Source organism: Oncorhynchus mykiss, chromosome 7 (assembly GCF_057628025.1).
Source record: "Oncorhynchus mykiss isolate SJ-2025 chromosome 7, ASM5762802v1, whole genome shotgun sequence".
NCBI lineage: Eukaryota > Metazoa > Chordata > Actinopteri > Salmoniformes > Salmonidae > Oncorhynchus > Oncorhynchus mykiss.
The window spans coordinates 72,902,736-72,926,500 of NC_143028.1; the positions used below are offsets into that span (position 1 = coordinate 72,902,736).

Sequence of the window (23,765 nt, forward strand, 5' to 3'; positions counted from 1 at the left end):
AGGAAGTTCCCCCTTTTCACATCCATATGCCCATCTGGGGAACAGTTGTTTTCATGTGTTACCTAATTTAAGCGGATCTCTACTTTATCATATGATACACTGACAAATGTGTGAGTTGGATGTTTCACAATAGGGGGAAGATCATTTTGATCTGTGAGGAAAAAAACGATTGAACAAAGGTGCTGTGGTGCTCAATGTGTTGACTCTTGAGCAAGGCAGCTTAATAATCTTCCACTGATTCATGCAGCAAGTATATTTACATGGATCACATCAACTCTCACAACACAAATCCCTGCCCCCATGTGAAACAAACGTATCATACGATTATCCATGTTAGACACTTGACTCAAGATTACAGCGGGATTTCAGAGTAGCTTTCACTTAAGTGACACATACGGTATGGTATGTAGGAAGCCTGCAACATACCTCTTATCTGGGCTATCCAACGCCTCGTTGAAATGTGTTACTACTGACATCCCTATTTTACTACCCTGTGCCCTGCGGTGTTGTTCACTAAGAAACCATTGGTTGTATCCGAATACCTATACTAGCGTACTAAATAGTATGCAAAAATATATTTTATATTATGTGAAATGTCTAAACTAGTACTCAAAATGCGCCATCTAATGTGCAACTGCGTTGAACCCCGCCATTCGTTCATTTTGGTACAGCGCGTCAATTTATCTGATTATCAGCTGTTGTCAAACACGCGAATTGGAAAAGACAAGCGAATTCTATCACAGTAGATCAAACACCGAAATTAGTATGCAGTTTAAGTATGTACCCAGTACGCTAGTATGGGTATTCGGACACAGACCCGCCTAGTTGGACAAATAGTTTGCTGTTTGACTCATGTCATGTCTAGCAGCCCAACAAGTAGGAGCGTCTCCCTTAGAACCTGTTTGACCAGACCTGTCACCCTGCTGTAGCTGAACTCTGCTAGCGGTTGTCTGTAACTGCCTTCAGTTACATTTATTTATTTCTCCAGAGGGGTTGAAAGCTGAGACAAGGAACTGCGTCAATTGTCTTTGATTACGGGTCTAGCACGGTTACGGCAACACTTCCTTCCTCTTCGACCAGAGGAGCTTTCATTTATTTTCTCTCCACTATCAAACTCTTGCTAATGTTTGTCTACTCTCAGGTGTTGCTTTTTGCTGTTAGCTTAAGCCACAAACTAGTTATTAGCTAAGTAACCGTTTATAGTTCTCACCGTCGCTGTTTGGCCTTTTGAAAGCCTCCAGTGGATGTCTTAGTTTCGTTAGTTTACTGTCATACACTCAGAATGTAATGTCAGAGATAGCTTGGCCTTCTATGTAGCTAGGGTTTAGATTGACACGTTTCACTCCTTTACATGACAACCTGTACAATATTCAATAAAAGCTGAATGATCCTGTATTTGTGCCTGTTGATAAACTTGTAAAGTGTTTCCCTCCTTCCACTTCCCCACATTCATCACAACTAGATACTCATTTGCATTGGCAATATTCCACTCATAACATGGCAGTAAGGGTTATGGAAAACCCCTTTCCTCCTTCCCCTTTTTCGTAGACATGTTATTTGTTTTGATGGTGTTTTGTTGATAGCAAAGGGAGCATGACAATTCAGCAATATAAAACTATGTTTTTTAGTTGTATCACTATATGGCCAAACTGCTGCACCCACTCACACATTTTCAATCAACACAGGGTGGTTTATATGTGAAGCAAGTTTGGACCTGTTACGCGTACCTGTAACTGATTCTAATTTGCGTCTGTTCTCCGAAACATAATTGATGAGCTAATATATAATAATTGTTTGATCTCATTTTGACGCCCGGAGCAAGTCATCAACTCTCAATTCATTGGGCCATAAACATATTTTATGTAAGCCGTGACTCGATGACCTTTCTATTTAGGTCACGAGAAGTAACATGACACTGTTGTTTCAAGATAGAGGAGGACAGATCATGAAACACTAACTGGCTTCAAAGATGACAAGAATCCTCAATTGTTACCCAAGTTGTGTGTCACATTTTTTGGGCAAATTAACTATCCTGTCTTGATTTTAACAAATGGGTTCAGTTGACAGCCCCTCAGTGGGAATGTGTTCATGTATGATTGACTGCATTCCAAAATGTCAATGTCAGTTTCATAGAAGAAATGTCAACGTCAATTAGAAGTTCATCACTTCTTTTATCCAGTCAATTCTTAACCGTTTCCTAACAGACGCAACATAACCTCCTTTTAATTCTGCTGCTCTACATTAAGAGTCATTTGCAGTCGCTCTAATCGGTACCGAACCTCTCGACCACTGAATAGCACAAGGTTGAAAACATGGGGGGTCAGTGGGGGGGGGGGGGGGGGGGGGGGGGGGGGGGGGGGCAGTTAAATAACAAGGACATCGAACTACAGCTGGGATGATAAACAACTAAATGTGGAGAGAAAATGTGGAAGAAATTCATCTAAATTACAGACGAGAATGGGTTTAGCTAGGGTGGGGTGGAGGGGCTCATAGACCCAGGGAAGGATGGATTTCGCTAGGGTGGAGAGGAAGGGGTGCATAGACCCAGGGAAGTGGGGAAGGGGGAGGGAGGAGGTTGCACTCACTGCCTAAGTGACTCCTCTGCTTTTTGTTATTTTATTTTGGACTCATTCTGTGGGAACATGGTGGCCTGTCCCTCTTCCTCCTCGGCCGCCGACCCAACACCCCTCCCTTCCCTGCTCCTCACAAATTCTACCAATTAGGCTGCAGTCCAGGCTGCAGTGTCGCCGGGGCCACAGCGACCCTTCTATCCCTTTACTACCCTCATAGACAACAGATGTCTAGATTTCTCAGGGAACTAGCTTTGCTAGCTACCTCCGCTAGGAACCAAAGTAAGGATGTTTCCCTCTTCCTGAAACTGCTAAAAAACTGGGACTCTGCCGCATGTGAAAGAGGTCACTTTTATCGAGGACAAGATTCCCCCCCATTCGCCAGGGCCTCCTCTTCCTCCCTCTTTCTATTTAGCACAACAACAGAAAAACAGATAAATTACAAGATGGCCGACACAGCATCTCTAGCCAAATGAAAAGCGTCTGTCGTCTCCCGAACAAACACACAGGCAGCCCTGTCCACCTATCTAGCACTGAGCAGCAACAGTAATTGGAACAAGCTGTTTGGTCAACAAACTACATGTGCACAGATGTGGTACTGTACAGCCCAAATGGCTTGACAAACACAGCCTTCATAACAATGGAGTTGAAATGTCTGTTCGCATAAGTATTATCCTTTGACATTTGTCCGGTATTGTCTTCAAGTTCTATGGATTATGGTCCTTATGGATTATGAAAAGATGATTGATTTGTCTTCCACTTCTCTCCTCTAGGTCTCCCTCTCTCTCTATTTGTCTCCTCCTCATTGCTGACCACATGGCTGATTCCCAAGCCTACGGTGTTAATGATTGTTAGCAGACTCCTAATGCTGCTGTAATGTCCTAGCCGTTAGCACTGAGTGGGAGGACTCTGTGGGGGAGAGGGACAGGAGTCACCCAGGAGCCACCTGTTAGCTAGCCCAGCCCAATGCATCATGGGAAGGCTTGGTGATGCCAGCTGGCAATCAGTGTGTGACACCCACATACTATAAATTTAAGAATTTAGGCTGATAGAATTACAAACACATATTTTCAAAAAGCAAAAGTTTTATGGAATACAACTCAAATGTAGCCAAACGAAGCACCTTATGAAATTCTGTTGTACATTCTGTTATTGCAAAAGTGGAAAATTACAGAAAAGAAAAGAAAATGAAGGGAAATTACTGAGGTGCATGACACAGCTCATTTCTATGCATCAGAAAAGTCACTTGGGACAAAACCTGATCTATGTGATGGCCTATTGACACACACAGAACATAAAGCATATAGTGTTGATATTTCCAATGGAATAAAATAATTTTAAAACAAACAGTGGATTGGTAGCAGTGAATCATGAAGCAGAAATTCTGGTTGTGACTTTGTAGCAATGTTATAGATGAGATTTCTCAGATTTCTCTCTTTACAAAGTACAGTTGAATTTGGAAGTTAACATACACCTTAGCCAAATACATTTAAAATCAGTTTTTCACAATTCCTGACATTTAATCACAGTAAAAACTCCATGTCTTAGGTCAGTTAGGATGACCACTTTATTTTAAGATTGTGAAATTTCAGAATAACAGTAGAGAGAATGACTTATTTCAGATTGTATTTCTTTCATCACATTCCCAGTGGGTCTGTCACGGTTTTCTTCGTGAGAAGGAGAGTCGGACCAAAATGCAGCGTGTAGATTGCGATCCATGTTTTAATGAACAAACGTAAAACACGAATCAATACAAACACTACAAAATAAAGAACGTGATGAACGTAACGAAAACCTAAACAGCCTATCTGGTGAAAACACATAGACAGGAACAATCACCCACAAACACACAGTGAAACCCAGGCTACCTAAATATGGTTCCCAATCAGAGACAATGACGAACACCTGCCTCTGACTGAGAACCATATCAGGCTGAACATAGAAATAGACAAACAAGACATGAAACATAGAATACCCACTCAGATCACACCCTGACCAATCAAAACATAGAAAATACAAAGTAAACTATGGTCAGGGCGTGACAGTACCCCCCCCCCAAGGTGCGGACTCCGGCCGCAAAACCTGAACCTATAGGGGAGGGTCTGGGTGGGCATCTGTCCGCGGTGGCGGCTCTGGCACTGGACGTGGACCCCACTCCATGACAGTTTTAATCCCCCTCCTAAACGTCCCTAAATAGGTTACCCACCACAATGATAACATGGGACAGAGGGACAGCTCGGGACAGAGGTAACTCGGGACAGATGGGTAGCTCAGCACTGAGAGGAAGCTCAGCACTGAGAAGAAGCTCAGCACTGAGAAGAAGCCCAGGCAGGTAGTAGAAACTACCAGAACCTGGCTGGCTGGCGGTTTCAGCAGATCCTGGTCGACTGGCGGATCTGGGAGAATCTGGTCGACTGGCGGATCTGGGAGAATCTGGTCGACTGGCGGATCTGGGAGAATCTGGTCGACTGGCGGATCTGGGAGAATCTGGTCGACTGGCGGATCTGGGAGAATCTGGTCGACTGGCGGATCTGGGAGAATCTGGTCGACTGGCGGATCTGGGAGAATCTGGTCGACTGGCGGATCTGGGAGAATCTGGTCGACTGGCGGATCTGGGAGAATCTGGTCGACTGGCGGATCTGGGAGAATCTGGTCGACTGGCGGATCTGGGAGAATCTGGTCGACTGGCGGATCTGGGAGAATCTGGTCGACTGGCGGATCTGGGAGAATCTGGTCGACTGGCGGATCTGGGAGAATCTGGTCGACTGGCGGATCTGGGAGAATCTGGTCGACTGGCGGATCTGGGAGAATCTGGTCGACTGGCGGATCTGGGAGAATCTGGTCGACTGGCGGATCTGGGAGAATCTGGTCGACTGGCGGATCTGGGAGAATCTGGTCGACTGGCGGATCTGGGAGAATCTGGTCGACTGGCGGATCTGGGAGAATCTGGTCGACTGGCGGATCTGAGAGAGTCTGGACGACTGGCAGATCTGGAAGAGTCTGGTCGACTGGCAGATCTGGAAGAGTCTGGTCGACTGGCAGATCTGGAAAAGTCTGGTCGACTGGCAGATCTGGAAGAGTCTGGACGACTGGCAGATCTGGAAGAGTCTGGACGACGGGCAGATCTGGAAGAGTCTGGTCGACTGGCAGATCTGGAAGAGTCTGGTCGACTGGCAGATCTGGAAGAGTCTGGACGATTGGCAGATCTGGAAGAGTCTGGACGACTGGCAGATCTGGAAGAGTCTGGACGACTGGCAGATCTGGAAGAGTCTGGACGACGGGCAGATCTGGAAGAGTCTGGACGACGGGCAGATCTGGAAGAGTCTGGTCGACGGGCAGATCTGGAAGAGTCTGGTCGACCGGCAGATCTGGAAGAGTCTGGTCGACCGGCAGATCTGGGAGAGTCTGGTCGACCGGCAGATCTGGGAGAGTCTGGTCGACCGGCAGATCTGGGAGAGTCTGGTCGACCGGCAGATCTGGCTGCTCCATGCTGACTGGCTGCTCAATGCTGACTGGCAGCTCTGGCGGCTCCTTGCAGACTGGCAGCTCCTTGCAGACTGGCAGCTCCTTGCAGACTGGCAGCTCCTTGCAGACTGGCAGCTCTGGCTGCTTCATGTAGACTGACAGCTCTGGCTGCTCCTTGCAAACTGACAGCTCGGGCTGCTTCATGCAGACGGACAGCTCAGGCTGCTCCATGCAGACTGACAGCTCAGGCTGCTCCATGCAGACTGACAGCTCCTTGCAGGCTGGCAGCTCCTTGCAGGCTGGCAGCTCCTTGCAGACTGGCAGCTCCTTGCAGGCTGGCAGCTCCTTGCAGGCTGGCAGCTTTAGCGGCATCCTGCAGACAGGCAGCTCTGGCGGCTCCTTGCAGACTGGCAGCTCCTTGCAGGCTGGCAGCTCCTTGCAGACTGGCAGCTCCTTGCAGACTGGCAGCTCCTTGCAGACTGGCAGCTCCTTGCAGACTGGCAGCTCCTTGCAGACTGGCAGCTCCTTGCAGACTGGCAGCTCTGGCTGCTTCATGTAGACTGACAGTTCTGGCTGCTCCTTGCAAACTGACAGCTCAGGCTGCTCCATGCAGACGGACAGCTCAGGCTGCTCCATGCAGACTGACAGCTCCTTGCAGACTGGCAGCTCCTTGCAGACTGGCAGCTCATTGCAGACTGGCAGCTCGGGCTGCTTCATGCAGACTGGCAGTTCTGGCTGCGCTGAACAGGCGGGAGACTCCGACAGCGCAGGAGAGGAGAGAGGCTCCGGCTGCGCTGAACAGGCGGGAGATTCCGGCAGCGCAGGAGAGCAGAAAGGCTCTGGCTGCGCTGAACAGGCGGGAGACTCCGGCAGCGCAGGAGAGTAGAAAGGCTCTGGCTGCGCTGAACAGTCGGGAGACTCCGATAGCGCAGTAGAGAAGAGAGGCTCTGGCTGCGCTGAACAGGCGGGAGACTCCGGCAGCGCAGGAGAGGAGAGAGGCTCTAGCTGCGCTGAACAGGCGGAAGACTCCGATAGCGCATGAGATGAGAGAGGCTCTGGCTGCGCTGAACAGGCGAGGCGCACTGTAGGCCTGATGCATAGTGCTGGCACAGGACGTGCAAGGCTAGGGATGGGCACAGGAGGCCTGATGCGTGAGACTGGAACCAACTTCACCAGCCGACTAAAACGGACCTCAGGACGAGTATGGAGCGCTAACCCAGGTGCCATCAAATCCCTGACACGTTCCGTCAGGCGAATTCTATGCAAAATGCACCAACACAGCAACTCCCTCATTTCTCTCTCCTCCAATTTCCCCATTAACTCCTTCACAGTCTCTGTTTCACTCACCTCCAACACCGGCTCTGGTTCTGCTCTCCTTGGCTCCTCACGATAAACAGGGAGAGTTGGCTCAGGTCTGGCTCCTGACTCTGCCACACTCTCCCTGAGCCCCCCCCCAAGAAATTTTTTGGGCTGACTATGGGGCCTCCGTCCGCGCCGCCTTGCTTGCTTCGCAAACTCCATTCTCCTATATCCTTCCGCGCACTGCTCCATCGAATCCCAGGCGGGCTCCGGCACTCTCCCTGGGTCGGCCGCCCACCTGTCGATCTCCTCCCAAGTCGTATACTCCATACTGCACTCCTCTTTGGGCTGCTCCTGTTGTTTCTTCTCCCGCTGCACCTTTGGGCGGCTACACTCCCCTGGTTTAGCCCAGGGTCCTCTCCTGTCGAGGATTTCCTCCCATGTCCAGAAATCCTTATTGCGCATCTCCTCGCGCTGCTCCTGCCTGTTGACACGCTGCTTGGTCCTTTTGTGGTGGGTGATTCTGTCACGGTTTTCTTCGTGAGAAGGAGAGTCGGACCAAAATGCAGCGTGTAGATTGCGATCCATGTTTTAATGAACAAACGTAAAACACGAATCAATACAAACACTACAAAATAAAGAACGTGATGAACGTAACGAAAACCTAAACAGCCTATCTGGTGAAAACACATAGACAGGAACAATCACCCACAAACACACAGTGAAACCCAGGCTACCTAAATATGGTTCCCAATCAGAGACAATGACGAACACCTGCCTCTGACTGAGAACCATATCAGGCTGAACATAGAAATAGACAAACAAGACATGAAACATAGAATACCCACTCAGATCACACCCTGACCAATCAAAACATAGAAAATACAAAGTAAACTATGGTCAGGGCGTGACAGGGTCAGAAGTTTGCATACACTCAATTAGTATTTGGTAGCATTGCCTTTAAATTGTTTCACTTGGGTCAAACGTTTCGGGTAACCTTCCACAAGCTTCCCACTATAAGTTGGGTGAATTTTGCCCATTCCTCCTGACAGAGCTGGTGTAACTGAATCAAGTTTGTAGGCCTCATTGCTCGCACATGCTTTTTCAGTTCTGCCCACAAATTTTCTATAGGATTGAGGTCAGGGCTTTGTGATGGCCACTCCAATACCTTGACTTTGTTGTCCTTAAGACATTTTGCCACAACTTTGGAAGTATGCTTGGGGTCATTGTCCGTTTGGAAGACCCATTTGCGAACAAGCTTTAACTTCCTGACTGATGTCTTGAGATGTTGCTTCAACATATCCACATAATTTTACTGCCTCATGAAGCCATCTATTTTGTCAAGTACACCAGTCCCTTCTGCAGCAAAGCACCCCCACAACATGATGCTGCCACCCCCGTGCTTCACGGTTGGGTGGTGTTCTTCGGCTTGCAAGCCTCCCCCTTTTCCCTCCAAAGATAACAATGGTCATTATGGCCAAACAGTTCTATTTTTGTTGCATCAGACCAGAGGACATTTCTCCAAAAAGTATGATCTTTGTCCACATGTGCAGTTGCAAACCGTAGTCTGGCATTTTCTGGCGGTTTTGGAGCAGTGGCCTCTTCCTTGCTGAGAGTCCTTTCAGGTTATGTTGATATAGGACTTGTTTTACTGTGGATATGGATACTTTTGTACCGGTTTCCTCCAGCATCTTCACAAGGTCCTTTGCTGTTGTTCTGGGGTTAATTTGCACTTTTTCCGCACTAAAGTACGTTCATCTCTAGGAGACAGAACGCGTCTCCTTCCTGAGCGGTATGACGGCTGCGTGGTCCCATGGTGTTTATACTTGCGTACTATTGTTTGTACAGATGAACATGGTATCTTCAGATGTTTGGAAATTGCTCCCAAGGATGAACCAGACTCGTGGAGGTCTACAATTGTTTTTCTGAGGTCTTGGCTGATTTCTTTTGATTTTCCCATGACGTCAAGCAAAGAGGCACTGAGTTGGAAGTTAGTCCTTGAAATACATCCACAGGTACTCCTCCAATTGACTTAAATGATGTCAATTAGCCTATCAGAATCTTCTAAAGCCATGACATAATTTTCTGGAATTTTCCAAGCTGTTTAAAGGCACAGTCAACTTAGTGTATGTAAACTTCTGACCCACTGGAATTGTGATACAGTGAATTATAAGTGAAATAATCTGTCTGTAAACAATTGTTGGAAAAATTACTTGTGTCATGCACAACTTACATGTGCTAAATGACTTGCCAAAACTATAGTTTGTTAACACGAAGTTTGGGGAGTGATTGAAAAACAAGTTTTAATGACTCCAACCTAAGTGTATGTAAACTTCCGACTTCAACTGTATATTGTAATTCAACCCCTTAGTATATTGTAATTCAACTTCTTTACAGACCACTGAACCATCTAATAAGTCCAGGCAATGTCTTGCTCAACAAAGATTTCAGGAAGAGTAAAGATAACCAAGAGCACGTTGCGGCGAAAGATACTGTATGCTGTAGCAGAATTCAAATGACCCATGAAACAAAGTAGATACAGCCTTCAATTTAACCTCTCTGGTCTGTTTACCATCAATCACACCTTCAAATGAACCTCTCTGGTCTGCTAACCATCAATCATGCCTTCAAATGAACCTTGAGACAGTTAACCTCCTTGGTTTCAAAGTATGGTAATGTTTGTGACTGTAGAGTGAACACTTGAGATGCACAATCTTCAGGGATGAACTGGGACCAGAAATTGGCCCAGGCAATTCTAACACACTCGCCCATTTGGTGCTATTAAACTGGCCAATTGTTTTTCCCTCGAGGCACCCATTATCAGCCAAATTGGGATTATTCTGCCCAAAATCCCCAATTTAGACCGGCCACCTGGGCTAAAGATGGATCAGCCCATCTTGTATTTGCCAGAACTGCCCTATAACCAGTCTGTCTCTAAGGATAGTTAGACTAGTTCAAGTAATAAATGTTACATCCAAGGATATATTGAACGTCATGACTATTGTGCATGGTCTGTGAAGGAGTCATGTCCTGTCTCAAACTAATGTGCATGGTCTATGAAGCAGTCATGTCCTCTCAAACTAATGTGCATGGTCTGTGAAGGAGTCACGTCCTGTCTCAAATTAATGTCAATGGTCTGTGAAGGCATCAATTCTAGGGCTGTGGCTCCAAACATAGTCTGAGACCGCTGTGGGATGCGATAGATCCCAAATGCAACAGATCAGAACATTTAGCTTAAAATGTTGATCAACTATTAGGCTATTTATTCACATTATAAGCGCAGCAGTGTGCACATGACAGTAGGCTATAAGCCCCAATGTTCCATTAGTGGGAAAACACCATTATCAAAAGTGACCGCAAATGGCAGTTAGACTCTATACCCCTTGTAATGCGAATTAATGTGCTTAATTTTAAGAAGTTATTTGGCCACTTTAGTTGTGATACAAACCTTATCAAAACATATAGGCCAATGGGCTATGCTACATGTGGTGTGCGACTCTGATTCGAAAAAGTTGCAAAAAAGGCATTGTTTCTTAAGCTGGGCATTATTTACAAGTGATAATATATAATTCACAAGTTATAGGCTAATATTTTTACCCATCAGACTGTTCTTGATTTTATCTTGTCTTTACATATACTAAATAATATACGTGTGAAATTTGTTTTGATTTAGAATGGGCAATTATCATATACCTCTCGAAATAGGGCAGGGGGAAAAATACATGTCATTTATGCACTTAAATAGCGAATGGAGGTCACTTTTCCTGTGGTTAATTTCCATGCCAGCCAGGTTGGCTATACTCCTGTTGTAAATATGATGAATGTGCTTGATATTAGGAAAGTTGAGAAATTAATATAGTAGGCCTAGCCTATAGAAAGCTGATGGGATCCTCCTCTTTTTAGAAGAGGCCATCACTCTGTTTTCTTGCGCAATTGCATAGCCTATAGAAATGTTATGTAACATGAACACATGGGCTCTCATTAAGTGTTTAAATAGATTTTCCATTAAATTAGCATCGATGTCAGAGTGATTAGAGTGACAATAGAGTGCTGAGTACCAGGCAGTTAGCAAGTTGGTAGACTTCTAATGACCAGCAGCAGCATAAGAGCTTGGAGAAGCCTATTTACTGTGACTAAACTGTCAACTGGAATTTGACTGCTTTCATGACTTGTGTCAGCTGGTGTGGTGGTAATGGGGTCACCGCAACAGCCCTAGTCATGTTCTGTCTTGAACTAATGGTCTGATGCATGGTCTGTGAAGGCATTACCATTATACAGTGCATTCAGTCCCTTTGACTTTTCCCACATTTTGTTATGTTACAGCCTAAGTCTAAAATATGTATTTTAAAAAATAAAATAATCATCAATCCACACACAATACCCTATAATGACAAAGCGAAAACAGGTTTTACATTTTTTTTTTTTTAATATTTATTTATATAAGTATTCAGACTCTTTGATGTAATACTCGAAATAGAGCTCAGATACATCCTGTTTCCATTGACCATCCTTGAGATGTTTCTACAACTTGACTGGAGTCCACCTGTGGTAAATTCAATTGATTGGACATGATTTGGAAAGGCACACACCTGTCGATTTAAGGTGCCACAGTCGATAGTGCATGTCAGAGCACAAACTAAGTCATGAGGTCGAATGAATTATCCGTAGAGCTCCGACACAGGATTGTGCCGAGGCACAGATCTGGGAAAGGGTACCAAAATATTTATGCAGCATTGAAGGTCCCCAAGGACACAGTGGCCTCCATCATTCTTAAATGGAAGAAGTTTGGAACCACCAAGACTCCTGATTGTCACTCTGACAGATCTCCAGACTTCCTCTGTGGAGATGGGGAAACCTTACAGAAGGACAACCATCTCTGCAGCACTCCACCAATCAGGCCTTTATGGTAGAGTAAGCCACTCATCAGTAAAAGGCACATGAAAGCCCGCTTGGAGTTTGCAAAAAGGCACCTAAAGGACTCTCAAACCATGAGAAACAACATTTTCTGGTCTGATGAAACCAAGATTGAATTCTTTGGCCTGAATGCCAAGTGTCACGTCTGGAGGAAACCTGGAACCATCCCTACGGTGAAGCACGGTGGTGGCAGCATAATGCTGTGCGGATGTGTTTCAACGGCAGGGACTGGGAGACTAGTCAGGATCGAGGGAAAGATGAATGGAGCAAAGTACAGAGAGATCCTTGATAAAAATCTGCTCCAGAGTGCTCAGGACCTCAGAGTGGACAAAGGTTCACCTTCCAACAAGACAACGACCCTAAGAACACAGCCAAGACAATGCAGAAGTTGCTTCAGGCCAAGTCTCTGAATGTCCTTGATTGGCCCAATCAGAGCCCGGACTTGAACCTGATCACACATCTTTGGAGAGACAAGAAAAAAGCTGTGCAGTGACGCACCCCATCCAACCTGACAGAGCTTGAGAAGATCTGCAGAGAAGAATGGGAGGAACTCCCCAAATACAGGTGTGCCAACCTTGTAGCATCATACCTAAGAAGACTTGAGGCTGTAATCACTGCCAAAGGTGCTTCAACAAGTACTGAGTAAAGGGTCTGAATACTTACGTATGTAAATGTGATATTTCAGTTTTTTTTCTTTAGTAAATTAGCATTGTTGATTGATTAAGGGGAAAAAACAATTTAATCAATTTTAGAACAAGGCTGTAAAGTAACAAGATGTGGAAAAAGTCAAGAAGTCTGAATACTTTTCCAAATGCATAGTATGTAATCAGTTACATGTAATCTGTTATGTTACCAGCAAAACTATTGTAATCAGACAATAGATAATTTTAAAAACTACACGATTACTTAAATTCAGACTTCAGTTTGCAAAAAAATACATTATGACACCGTTCTGTCATTTTCCCAATGACATTAAATTCATAATTGAAAAAAGGTGCAAATTCAAGTTTGTTCCACCTGAGTGAGTCTGAACACAAGTCATATAATGACACACCAAATGCGTTTGATGGATCCTTTTTGTCTTTTTCTAATGGCTCTTAGGAGGAAAGTAATCCAAAAGTAATCAGATTACGTAATCCAAAAATTACATGACTGATTCCAATTTTGGACAGTTAAGTAGCAACTGTAACAGATTACATTTAGAAAGTAACCTAGCCGACCCTTGGCTTCATGTCCTGTCTACGTTATACGCTGTCATACCTCTAGATGTTTGCATCATACACACTTTTCACAGGATATTATCTTAACTGTCATCTTTAAGTTTAGCCTTTAAAGGGATAACCCCCATACTAAATATTGTTTTCTCCCAGTGAAACCTTGGCCTTGATGACATGTGTACGTGTGTGACGGTGTACTAGTTGACCCTTGTAAGGAAGTCAAGTTCATCAGTACTGTTGTTTAATAAAATACATTTGTTATCATCGTAATTTGAATTTACTTCAACAGGATAATTGTAGCGACTCTTTCTGAACAGTAATACCATACAGTTCATGTAACTACTACAACCAGCAATAATTCAAAAACAAATCTGGATGAGATACTCTGTGCTATTCTGTGATACGTCTTGACTTGACCACTTTCATGTTTGTTTTCAGTGTTTGTGTTGTTTGATTGGTCGTTGTTGCTGTGGCACAGTTGGATGTGTGGAAAATGCCTGTCCTGTAAGGGGAGGGAGGGGTAGAATACAGGGGGGGGAATGCCCATAGGCACACACCAGCCTTTATGGTTCAGCTAAAGGTAACACTCGTTGCTCCCTCCGACAGTCCCTAACCAGCTGTACTATAAAGATAGAAGAGCAGAGGAGAGCAAGGGAGAACCCCCCAAAAAGAATATGTGAGTACACTGTCAATTTCACCAAGAAAGCAGTTCTGGTTACATTGAAACATTGAGGGAAGTCAATCGTTACAGTGAGATAGAAACAGACATTTACATCAAAAATTTACCAAAGATAAATACAATATTAAATACAAAAATTCCCTCGATAAACTATTAATAAGTCAGAAGCTTACAATATATTTTTGTAAAAAATGAGATATGTATCTGAAAAAGAGGCAATAGTGAACATGTGAGGCCAAAGCTGTGTTGAATGGGCTTTCTTACAATAAATGCTTCCAGTATGGAGTGAATCACTGGAAACCACATTCATTTCCTGCATGTGTTTATTCAGCAGAGATGCGATACAAGCTGTCCCGACTTGTTTGCAATGTGCAGGATGGAGGGGGAAAAGATTAGCTGACAGAGACGACCGTATTATTCGGGGTAGGGCCATGGCTGTGCTTTAAATGTACCGCATGACAATAGTTTAGGGACTAGACAAGATAGACAACACCAAAAGAGAAACATTTAGGACATCTTCTAAGAGCGATGAGAGGGATGATTTAAAAAAAAATATCTTATTTGATTGACATTGGATATCTCCAAAGAAATGCCTGATTTGAGCTAGCAAATTGTTTTAGTCTCAAGTAAACAATTGATTTATGATAGACTCTTGGATTGTTATGGGAAGCAACCTGCTAGAGTAGTGCTGTATGCATTGATTTAAAAAAAGACAGTATAAAATAAAATACAAATACCGAGCTCAGCATCTTTATAATTTGATTTATATATTTTTTTGTTCATCTTTATCAAGGAATCCAATAATTCCGGACCCCACTGTACATTGATTAAGAAATGGGTTATTCATCATTCTATAACCGGTGACAATACTGTTTCGTAACAGTTTCCATACTCACCACCACACCCACTTATTCATGTGTTGGAGAAAGACTAGTGCTTACAGTATACTCTGGCATCCGGCCAGGGTACAGATGTCTGCCAAAAGAGGGAAGGTGGTGACGAAAAGTGTCAATGCCGCCCTGTCAAATTGGCTTCCCCCATCATGAAACAACAGGGAAGGGAGGAAGAAAAGCCTTGCTGATCTCTCTACCTAAATCAGGATGTTCTCTACCCATCGTTCCATTAAGTCAAGAGACTTGAGAGGTGTAAAGAGCTCTGATATGGTATGATATAGCGTATTGCTGTCCATTCTAGTTCACACACACAACATGCTCAGCCCTTAAAGCTCAGTAAAAGCTAAGTGAAATGTTTATGTTACTTTGAGGTAAAAACATCATGTTACTTTGAGGTAAAATCATCATGTAACTTTGAGGTAAAACATCATGTAACTTTGAGGTAAAACATCATGTAACGTTGAGGTAAAACATCATGTAACTTTGAGGTAAAACATCATGTAACTTTGAGGTAAAACTTGACTTAACTTGCATTTTCTGAAATAATACAGGATAGCGCAAAGCGTTTGGTGAACATTTTTCCACTTTTGGTGGTACAACTGTTTACTTTGAAACTCTGGCTCTCGATGGCTTAGGAATATTATCACGTTAGATTTGCTTTAGAGTCGCTTCACTGGCAAGTTAACCAACTTCAAAGGGATATATGGTTGTAATGTGCACGGCATTAAATTGGCTTACTTTGCTGCAACAAATTGTGGTAGACCAGCTTTCATGGATTAAAGTGGTAGGCTTCCAATGTCTTTGAATATTAAACCTTGTGTGAGAGAGAAAGTGAAACAGAGGGAGGGAGGGAGAGGAGACTTCACATCAATGGCTAGATATGAACAGCAGGGTACACATAGATGGCCTAAAATGTCAAACCACGGAACAAATGCAGAAATCTCTCTCTCTCTTATCTGCGGGCTGTGCGTGTGTGCTTGTGTTTGTGTTTGTGTTTGTGTGTGTGTGTGTGTGTGTGTGTGTGTGTGTGTGTGTGTGTGTGTGTGTGTGTGTGTGTGTGTGTGTGTGTGTGTGTGTGTGTGTGTGTGTGTGTGTGTGTGTGTGTGTGTGTGTGTGTGTGCGTGCGTGCGTGCGTGTGTGTGTGTGTGAGAGAGAGAGAGAGAGAGAGAGAGAGCACTCCGCCCATGCACCTGTCTGTCCTGGGTAAAGAGAGACTAAATGAGCGTGACTACCACAGACAACGGTTCTGCTGACGCCCCCACTTCAGGAGAAATGGGTATGTCAGAGAGAAAAAACGACCAAAATACAGTAGAGCATGAGAGAAAAAGAGAGGGAGGGCACTGAGAGAAAGAGAGAGAGAGACTGACAGGAAGAAGAGGAAATGGAGAGAGAGAGGGAGAGAAGTCAAGTGGAGGGGGGGGAGAGAGGTTGAGAGAGAGAAGCATAGTAGAGAGATAAGGAGAGAGAGAGAGGGAGGATAAAGAGCGAGATGGCTGTAGATGGATCCCAGCTGACAGAGACAGTGAGGCTGATAAACGTCTTATCTCAGCATGTTTTCACAATGAGAGATGCTGCACACAGTATTGTCTGATTACGCTGTGGTCTAACTGCAGCTTTCTTATAGTATAAATAGTCATTATCAGCATCAAAATAAATATTCAGCATCAAAGCTCTCCACTCTATATTTGCCATATAAAAAATAGTATCTCAAAGGTGTATTCAGAGAAAACAAACGGATTAATGGTTTTATGTCTGCATTATCTGATAGTAGTTTCTTACCACCCAATCACAATAATGTGATTGATAGCTCTACTTTGTTTTGATTATGAATTATGCATTTCATTTGTTAAATTATTATAAAAATAAAAGAAATGCGCACACCTACTTAAAGAAATAGTGTCTTGTCAGGAATCTTAAGCAACTGAAAATTCGTAGCATATTGTACTAATTGGAATTCGTAACATATCATACGAAATGCATATATATATATATATATATATATATATATATTTTTTTTACATATCATACAACATGGATGACGTACTGTAGTACTCAATTGTGCACAATTTTCGGGGGACCCGTTTTGGCTCTTGAGCACCACTTTCAAACCTACTGGCTGATATTATACAAAACTTTTGGGCACCAATTGTTGTGTGTTGCTGAAAAATACATTTTATTTAAAAAAATAATGATATATGTATATATATATAATAATAAATCAATCGTTTGACTACTGGCTCATAACATTGATAAACAGCGTGCCCAGAGCTCATTTCAGAGTATCCTGTTAAAACACATTCTCACAAGACATCAGTGCAGCTATTCATGTATGTTCATGCATGTGTGTTAGTGCCTGTTTTGTTTTGCATCCCTGTGCTTGTCTGTATTTGTGTTGATATCTGCAGTGGTATCAGTTGGCTGGGGTATTGTCACAGCAGGTGTGAGGGTTGGGTGTGTATCGGACGGTCGTCACCATAGAGACGTGTCGAGGGGTAAAGGTTATTGTGCCATAACTTTAATAATACAGATTGAGAATGATACCACGTCACGTTATCACTTTGGGTTTTACTGCAATACTTTTTGTCTGGGCATGAGGGAGCTTGTACTAAATTACATTGTGGAAATCTAGCAACCTCCTCATTGTGTATCATAACACAAATGAGTCTTGTGGTGTATTGCAACGCCCTATATATTGCTTGGTTGTCTAGCAACTAAACCGACACATGAGCAGCTATGGGGCAAAATAGACTTGGTTGGCTTAGACTGTTAACAATATGTAAACTATATTTAGTCTCCAATGTTTATTGAAAACATAAATAAAGTTGCACATTGAGCTATTGTCTCTCAAATACATTGTTACAGTTGTTGGTTAGCTAGCTACAGTAGCTAGCACATTTTAGCCAAATTAGCATAGATGTGACATCAGTCAAATCATCTCAAAACAAGACATGGTATCAAAAACAAGATAAACAAGCTGAAACAAGCCACTTATGATTTACCACATGGCAGTTTCTTGTCATTGTAAATAACTATCTGGACATCCAGAACCATAACAACACAGGGCCTTCTGCCCCTTTGAGGCACCCACATCACTTTCGTGATGTTGTCAGCAGTTTTATTGACATGCCACACACACGCACACACACGCACGCACACACACGCACGCACACGCAAGTACCAACATGCACAAACATTTATTAAGCAATTCCTCTGTTATTTTAATGTAAAATACTGTATATGTGACTAAATGGGGTTCAAAACCTGGCCTCCGGTACACCACAAAACTGCCCACTGATCTAAAGCCTATACATATGCATACATATGAGCTGAGCTAAAATATAAACCTATACATATAACTGCTGTACTATACATATTGTTACTGTGCTATACATAACATTATTGTACTGTACATATAGCTACTGTACTATACATACAGCTACTGCACTGTACATATAGCTACTGTACTTTACATACAGCTACTGTACTATACATATAGCTACTGAACTGTACATACAGCTACTGTACTATACATACAGCTACTGTACTATACATATATATTTTATAGATGACATCAACGAAGTTGAGGATCGGTAGGATGGTCAGTTTTACGAGGGTATGTTTGGCAGCATGAGTGAAGGATGCTTTGTTGCGATATAGGAAGCCGATTCTAGATTTAATTTTGGATTGGAGATGCTTAATGTCTGGAAGGAGAGTTTACAGTCTAACCAGACACCCAGGTATTTGCAGTTGTCCACGTATTCTAAGTCAGAGCTGTCCAGAGTAGTGATGCTGGATGGGCGGGCAGGTGCGGGCAATGATCGGTTGAATAGCATGCATTTAGTTTTACTTGCGTTTAAGAGCAGTTGGAGGCCATGGAAGGAGAGTTGTATGGCATTGAAGCTCGTCTGGAGGTTAGTTAACACAGTGTCCAAGGAGGGGCCAGAAGTATACAGAATGGTGTCGTCTGCGTAGAGGTGGATCAGAGAATCCCCAGCAGCAAGAGCGACATCATTGATGTATACAGAGAAGAGAGTCAGCCCGAGAATTGAACCCTGTGGCACCCCCATAGAGACTGCCAGAGGTCCGGACAATAGGCCATCCGATTTGACACACTGAACTCATTCAGAGAAGTAGTTGGTAAACCAGGCGAGGCAATCATTTGAGAAGCCAAGGCTGTCGAGTCTGTCGAGTCTGCCAATAAGAATGGGGTGATTGACAGAGTCGATGAATACGGCTGCACAGTAATGTCTCTTATCGATGGCGGTTATGATGTTGTTTAGGACCTTGAGTGTGGCTGAGGTGCACCCATGACTAGCTCTGAAACCATAGCGGAGAAGGTACGGTGGGATTCGAAATGGTCGGTAATCTGTTTGTTAACTTTACTTTCAAAGACCTTACAAAGACAGGGTAGGATAGATTTAGGTCTGTAGCAGTTTGGGTCTAGAGTGTCACCCCCTTTGAAGAGGGGGATAACCATGGCAGCTTTCCAATCGTTGGGAATCTCAGACGATACGAAAGAGAGGTTGAACAGGCTAGTAATAGGGGATTCAACAATTTCGGCAGATCATTTTAGAAAAAGAGGGTCCAGATTGTCTAGCCTGGCTGATTTGAAGGTGTCCAGATTTTACAGCTCTTTCAGAACATCAGCTATCTGGATTTGGATGAAGGAGAAATTGTGGGGGATTTGGCGGGTTGCTGTGGAGGGTGCCAGGCAGTTGACCGGGGTAGGGGTAGCCAGGTGGAAAGCATGGCCAGCCGTAGAGAAATGCTTGTTGAAATTCTCAATTATAGTGGGTTTATCAGTGGTAGCAGATTTTCCTAGCCTCAGAGCAGTGGGCAGCTGGGAGGAGGTGTTCTTATTCTCCATGGACTTTACAGTGTCCCAGAACCTTTTGAAGTTTGTACTACAGGATGCCACTTTCTGTTTGAAAAATCTAGCCTTAGCTTTCCTAACTGCCTGTGCATATTTGTTCCTAACTTCCCTGAAAAGTTGCATATCACGGTGGTTATTCGATGCTAATGCAGAACACCACAGGATGTTTTTGTGCTGGTCAAGGGCAAACAGGTCTGGAGTGAACCAAGGACCATATCTATTCCTAGTTCTACATTTTTTGAATGGGGCATGCTTATTTAAGATGGTGAGGAAGGCACTTTTAAAGAATAACCAGGCATCTTCTACTGAAGGGATGAGGACAATGTCATTCCAGGATACACCGGCCAGGTCGATTTAGAAAGGCCTGCACGCAGAAGGGTTTTAGGGAGCGTTTGACAGTGATGAGGGGGGGTCGTTTGGTCACAGACCCATTACAGATGTAGGCAATTATGCAGTGATCGCTGAGATCTTGATTGAAAACAGCAGAGGTGCATTTGGAGGGCGAGATAGTTAGGATGATATCTGTGAGGGTTCATTGATCATGTGCGTAAGATTGAGGGCATCAAGCTTAGATTGTAGGATTGTCGGGGTGTTAAGCATGTCCCAGTTTAGGTCACCTAGTAGCACGAGCTCAGAAGTTAAATGGGGGGCAATCAATTCACATATGGTGTTGAGGGCACAGCTGGGGGCTGAGGGTGGTCTATAGCAAGCGGCAACTTGTTTCTGGGGAGGTGAATTTTAGAAGAATTTTAGTAGAAGCTCGAATTGTTCGGGTAAAGACCTGGATAGTAAGACAGAAGACAGGCTATCTTTGCAGTAGATTTCAACACCGCCCCCTTTGGCAGTTCTATCTTGGCTGAAAATGTTATCGTTAGGGATGGAAATTTCAGGGTTTTTGGTGGTTTTCCTAAGCCAGGATTCAGACACTGCTAAGACATCCGGTTTGGCAGAGCGTGCAAAAGCAGTGAGTAAAACAAACTTAGGGAGTAGGCTTCTAATGTTAGCATGCATGAAACCAAGGCTTTTACGGTTACAGAAGTCAACAAATGAGAGCAGCTGGGAGTAGGAGTGGAGCTAGGCACTGCAGGACCTGGATTAACCTCTACATCACCAGAGGAACAGAGGAGAAGTAGTATAAGGGTACGGCTAAAGGCTATACCAACTGGCCGTCTAGCACGTTTGGAACAGAGAGTAAAAGGAGCAGGTTTCTGGGAATGATAGCATAGATTCAAGGCATAATGTAGAGACAAAGCATGGTAGGATGTGAGAACATTGGAGGTAAACCTAGGCATTGAGTAATGATGAGATAGATATAGTCTCTAGAGACGTTTAAACCAGGTGATGTCATCACATATGTAGGAGGTGGAACAACATGGTTGGTTAAGGCATATTGAGCTGGGCTAGAGGCTCGACAGTGAAATAAGACAGTAATCACTAACCAGGACAGTAATGGACAAGGCATATTGATATTATGCCAGATATGCTAGGTCACAGTTGCAAATGAGAACTTGTTCTCAACTAGCCTACCTGGTTAAATAAAGGTGAAATAAATCAAATAAAATTAGAGAGAGGCATGCGTAGCCAAGTGAACATATGGGTCCAGTGAGTGGTTGGGTTGGCTGAGGACATGGCGATTCAGACAGTTTACAAGTGCTAACAAGCTAGCAGTTAGTAGGCCAGGGCTAACAAGCTAGCAGTTAGCAGTCCGGGGCTAACAAGCTAGCAGTTAGCAGACAGGTTTAGCAAGCAAGCAGTTAGCAGACCGGGGCAAGCAAGCTAGCAGTTAGCAGACCGGGGCTAGCAAGCTAGCAGTTAGTAGACCGGGGCTAGCAAGTTAGCAGAAGGGCCTTTGGGGGTCGTTGCGATGTGCCTCTTCGTGCGATGACGTTGATGGCCCAGTCGTGGATCAGTGGGGTTTCAAGTAGCTCTAGGTAGCTAGCAGGCCGCGGTTAGCAGAATGGGCCTTCAGCGGACGTCGTGCCTGAGGGGCCTGTTGGAATCCTCGATTATGTGGGTATTCCAGTCGTAGAGGATCGGCGGGGTTCCGTGCCCCGTTCCAGCAGTAGAAGGGGTCTGGATATTGTAGCCCAGGAGTGGGCTTCGGTGGTAGCCCAGGAGCCCTAGCCGGGCTAGCTTCAGGCTAATTGGTGCTTGCTCTGGGATGGAAACACTAGCCAGGAGTAGTCACCCGGGATTGTGGTTAGCTAGTTGCGAAGATCCAGATGAAAATGTTCAGAGTTTGCGGTAGGAATCCGGGGATATGGAGAGAAAAAAATAGGTCCGTTATGCTCTGGTTTGAGTCACGTTGTACGAACCGGCGAAAGATTTCCGAGCTAAAGGTTAGCCGATGACCGCTAGCAGTGGTTTGTTGACTGATAGCTGGTAGGTAGTTAGCTGGCTAGCTTCTTTTGAGGGATTCCACATCCGAAGTAAATATAAATAATTTAGAAAAAAAAAACAGATCCACGCCTTATTGGGTGAGGCGGGTTGCAGGAGCGTATTTGAGAAGTTGAGGTTTCGGAAAATATTTTTAAAATATATAAAAATATATATACAAGGTACCTGACAGGGCAAAGACAAAGACGTCTGACTGCTACGCCATCTTGGATTTTAGCCATCTTGGATTCCAGGACTGCTACGCCATCTTGGATACAGCTTATATCCTATACATATAGCTACTGTTCTATACATACAGCTACTGTACTATACTTATAACTACAATACTATAAATATGACTACTGTACTATGCATTTAACTACAGTACTATACATATAGCTACTGTACTATACATATAGCTACTGTACTATACATATAGCTACTGTACTAATACAAACCTACAGCACACGTAAACATATTCAGCACACCCCTTGACTTTTTCCACATTTTGTTGTGTCACAAAGGTTTTGTGTCACTGGCCTACGTTGAATATCCCTTTCAGCATTGTGAAGTTATTAATGACACTTTGGACGGTGTATCAATACACCCCGTCACTACAAAGATACTGGCATCCTTCCTAACTCGTCAGTTACAGAGTTTAATGGCTGTGATAGGAGAAAACTGATTGATCAACAACATTGTAGTTACTACGCAACACTAACCTAAATGACAGAGTGAAATGTACAGAATATTCCAAAACATGCATGCTGTTTGCAAAAAGGCACAAAAGTAAAACTATAAAAAATGTGACAAAGAAAATAACTTTTTGTCCTGAATACAAAGTGTTATGTTTGGGGAAAATCCATCACAATACATCACACTCTTCATATTTTCAAACGTGGTGGTGGCTGCATGATATTATGGGTATGCTTGTCATCGGCAAGGACTAGGGAGTTTTTTAGGATGAAAAGAAACGGCATGGCGCTAAGCACAGGCAAAATCCTAGAGTAAAACCTTGCTCAGTCTGCTTTCCAACAGACACTGGGAGACAAATGTACCTTTCAGCAGGACAATAACCTTAAACACAAGGCCCAAATATTCACTGGAGTTGCTTACCAAGACAACACAGAATGTTCCTGAGTGGCCTAGTCACAGTTTTGACTTTAATCGGCTTAAATATCTTTGGCAAGACTTGAAAATGGCTGTCTAGCAATGATCAACAACCAACTTGGGAGCTTGAACAATTTTTGAAAGAATAATGTGCAAGCATTGTACAATCCATGAGTGCAAAGCTCTTAGAGACTTACCCAGAAAGACTCACAGCTGTAATCACTGCCAAAAGTGATTCTAACATGTATTGACTCAGGGGTGTGAATAATTATGTAAAGGAGATATTTCTGTATTTAAAACATTTGCCAACATTTCTAACACATTTAAACTTTGTCATTATGGGGTATTGTGTGTAGATGGGTGAGAGAG

At 43.8% G+C, this 23,765-nt stretch overlaps 1 long non-coding RNA gene across 1 annotated transcript in view; it reads right to left on the reverse strand.

Annotated features, from left to right (window-relative positions):
- LOC149982671 (uncharacterized) overlaps positions 1-23,765 on the reverse strand; it is a 216,866-nt gene that overhangs the window by 56,917 nt on the left and 136,184 nt on the right. The window lies entirely within an intron of this gene.